Here is a 4,284-nt window from a genome sequence, read left to right as displayed (position 1 = left end):
TGCTTGGCATGCACGAGGTCCTGGGTTCAGTCCCAGGACCTCCATTAAATACGTAAATAAATAAACCTAATTACCTTCCTCTCCCCCAAATAAAAAAGAACATTTTGCACCTCCTAAGCACATTCATTTCCGCCTCCCGATTGTCTAGAAGACGTCTCACCAGTCCTTCCGTTAGTTAACGAGTTACATGCAATCCTTGACACATGTTCATTAGATATTCACATGAGAATCATACTTCTTCCTTAAAAAAAAGTCATTTACCATAATGCTGAGCCCCTCAGAGCGTTGTCAGGGGCACATTTAGTCTTTCAACCAGAACGTGTTTATTTGGCACCTCCCGCGTCCTGGGGACACCACTCGGAGCAAAACAGACGGAAACTCCAGCCTGCTGGAGCTGACTTTCAACTGAGGGGCACGGATGATGATTCCAATGATAAGAAAATACATAGTACATTGGAGGGTGTTGAGAGACAAGGAAATGGGGGGGTCGAGATGCGTGGGCTGTGTGCGAAACGTCTCGCAGGTGGCCAGGGGACGCCCAGTGAGGGGGACAGGCGAGGCGGCTCGGGCTGGGGACGGCACTCCAGGAGAGGAACCCGGCCGGGGGGCCCAGGGGCAGGACCCCACCAGGCACACTCGGAGAACAGCGGGAAGGGGTTTCCCCTGGGGTTTGTGTTTGGAGGGATGTGGTGAGACGTCGTTTTGGAGGGGGCCCTCTGGGCCCTGCAGGGAGAGCCAGGGACGGGTGCGGAGGGAGGGGGCGGGTTCAAGTGGCTTTCAAGGTAACACCAGACTGGAAGATGTCTGGAGCAGGTTTGACATGTCAAGCCCAGTCTAGGTGGCGTTTTCTTGCAATCTTTCCAACAATCTGATTTTCCCAGGGAAAGAGGGAATTTCAGAGATGCTAAATCACCAACCCAAGGACACACAGCTTTTGAAGGATGGAGGTGGGGCCAAGCCCAGCAAGCCTGACCACAGGGCAGAGGCCCCCCCTACCCCCCCAAGCGCCTCCCGGGTACGTCGCAGGCACAGACGTCCTGGCCCGCTCCTGCCTCACTGTCCTCCTCAGTGTCCCCAGATGTGCCCCGGTGTCCCTGCCTCCTCACCTTTGCCCTTGGCACCTCCACCGCCTGGTGTGTCGCCCCCACCTCCACCCACCCATCCAGTCTTCCCAACGTCTCAAAGTTCAGCTGATGACTCACCTCCACCCGGAAGCTTCTCCTTGGGGACAGGAATCATGTCTTGTTCATCTTTTAAAAAAAAAACAAAAACAAAAACACAATGTCAGAGACCAGGCGCCCCCACCCGACCCTGCCTCTATCTTTCCAATGACTTCCTGGCACAACTCTAGTCAAATCTAAGCTCCTCCCACAGCCTCCAAGGCGCACCTTTCTGATTTCCTCCCCCCTACCCCACCTGACTGCTCCAGCCACCTGGAACTCCACAGGGCTCCTTGTGTGTCCCAAGTGCGGCCCCACCTCAGGGCCTTTGCACCTGCTGTGCCTGAAGCCCTCTCCCTTCCCAGCTTCCCAAGGCTGGCTTCTTCACGTCACTCAGGTCTCAGCTCAAATGTCACCTCCTCAGAGAAGCCCACCCTGACCACTCCACCTGGAGTAGTTATGTTATCAGAGCCCCCTCCCGCCCCCCCAGCACCAAATCAGCACCCAGCAGGCCTTCAGTCAATGCCTGATCATGTGATAACACCCCCACCTTAGAGGGGACTTACTATGCACAGAGCCCTCTCCTAAGTGTGGCCCAGAATGAATGCACTTCGCGAGCAGAACAGTCCTAGGCAAGGCTCTCACTTCCATTCTGCAGAGGGGGAAGCTGAGATGTGGGGGTGGGGTGGCCATGCCCGAGTTCATGCAGCTGGTCAGGAGGGAAGCTAGAACCCAAACCCAGGCAGTCGGAAGGCTCCTTGGTCATCCCTACCCCAGCCCCTCACCCCTTCCTTTCGTAGTGAGTTCCGGCTGCCATAATGGAGCATCACAGGCTGGAGGCTTAAACCACAGACCACACTCCTCACTGTGCTGGAGGCTGGAGGCCAGGAGGTGGAGGCCAGGCTGGAGGCTGGAGGCCAGGTGCCCCTGTGGTCGGTCCCTGGTGGGGGCCTACCCCCCGGCCTTCAGACAGCCACCGCCTCCTGTGTCCTCACCCAGTGGGGAGAGGGCTCTGGTCCTTTCTTCTCCTTACAGGGACATTTACACCCCCATAGGGGCCCCACTCTCATGACCTCACCTTATCCTCATCCCTCCCCAGGGCCCAACTCCCACTGTCCCCTGGGCTGGGGGGGAGGGTTAGGGCTTCAGCAGATGGGTTTGGGGAACACAAACATTTGGACCATAAAACGTCCTATAATGAAAGGGGAACTCCGGCTCCACACTCACCTCTCAAGTGTCCCCCCCGAGCCCTGGGACTCCTGATCCTGTACTATTCCAGCTGCCACGCTGGGAGGGAACCCTGGGCCACACCTCCCAGGCGGACCAAGGCCTCAGCCACCTGGGGGCTTGGTTTCCCCTCTGTCCACTGGGAACCTCACCCCTGCCTCCTAGGTTTGCTTGGGCAGGAGTTAAAGGCATGGTCCTGAGAAGCAGCGGCAGGACTCGGACGAGGCAAAAACTCAGTCACTATGAAAAATACTTTTTTAAATGCAAAAAAAAACAACAACCCATGCTAGATATGTTTTCCAAATTTCAAATCAAGGGGATGGGTACAGCTCAGTGGTAGAGCTCAGGTTAGCATGCACGAGGTCTTGGGTTCAATCCCCAGCACCTCCACTGAAAAACTAAAATAAAATAACAATTTAAAAAATGGAAATCAACAGAGGATCAGTCACACACTGAGATATCCTGTCAACTGGGGCCCCGATGTGGCTGGGACAGTGGGCCACTGACCTTGTCTTGATGGGAAGTGACAGTCTTCCGTTCACAGCTGATGTCTTGGTGAGCATTTTCATTGAAACGATCACATTACAAATATTTATCTCACTTGGGATTAGTGGCAAATGCTGCACAAACTTGTGACTCTAGAGAAACCCTCTGAACTGAGCACTCGAAAAGTGTGGATTTTCTGATATGTGAATTCTATCTTGATTTTTAAAAAAACAAGAAGAAAAGATAATCTTGATGACTAGGTTTTTGTTGCCCCTTTAAGTTCTATGCCCCCCAATTTCCCTTTATTCTGCACCCCGGTTCCGGCACTGCTAGCCAGGGTAGAGCAGTCTTCCCTCTGCATCAGTCTTAGCAGCCCCTCCCCGAGGGGCCCGGCCTCTGTCCAGGCTGCGTCCTCACTGCCGTGGATGCCACTTCCTGTCTCCACCAAGAAATGCCGACTCAGCCTTCAAAACTCTCTTTGCTCTCCAGTCTGACCTCCCAGACCTGCACACCTCCAGCCCCCTCCCCCAGACTCCAAACATCCCGTCCTAACCCCTGGACCTTGGAATAGTTTGCAATAGCCTTGACAACTCTGAGTCTGTGCCCTTGGACTAACGGCACCGTCTCCCTGAGTCTCTGTTCCATCCTCTGCGAATGTGCAACAGTCGCACGAGGGCGGCTTCACGGGCACCTAAGGAGAAACAGCTTACAGAAGGCTCAGCGTGGAATACATGCTCGCTGAAAGTTTGCTCTTACTAGTATCTTCAATGCGATGCAAAGTTAATTTAAAAAGGGTTGCATTGATCAATTCTAGAGACAAAAGATCTCATTTCCAAGGGGGTTGTGAATTTTCCTGGCTGGGGAAGTTCCCAACTCATTCACCCCTCCATGGGGGGGGGTGTGGGCAGTATATCCCCCCCAACAATGTCACCTCTCCTTGGAGCAGACAGGGACAGTCTCAGGGCTGCACTTGCCTTAGGAGCAAAATATAAGGGGGTGCCCCAAACTCAACCATTGAGATAAGTATTTTAATGCAATATTAAAAAAAATCAAAATCAAGGCAAAAAAATACATGATGAAAAAAAGATCAAAATTGCAAATCGAGACAGGATCTGACCCTGCACCTGCACAACTCATCTCCCTGTCCCCTGCCTCTCACCCTGTCAGATCCTGTCCGTATTTAAAAATCTTGATTTTTGTTCATCATGGGTGGGGATTTTTTGCATAAAATTTGTTTTTTTAATATTATTTTATAATACTGTTTATCTTGATGACTGAATTTTGCGGCATTTCCTTAAATTTGTGCCTGAAGTGAGTGCCCCACTCTCCTCACCTGATACCCTGCTCTTGGTTCCAATAAGATTTTGTTGACAAAAATCAGTGTCTGCAACAGTGAACCAGTGAACAGTGA

The sequence above is a fragment of the Camelus ferus genome, chromosome 22 (genome assembly GCF_009834535.1).
Source record: "Camelus ferus isolate YT-003-E chromosome 22, BCGSAC_Cfer_1.0, whole genome shotgun sequence".
Lineage (NCBI taxonomy): Eukaryota > Metazoa > Chordata > Mammalia > Artiodactyla > Camelidae > Camelus > Camelus ferus.
Note: the sequence above shows the minus strand (reverse complement) of the source record.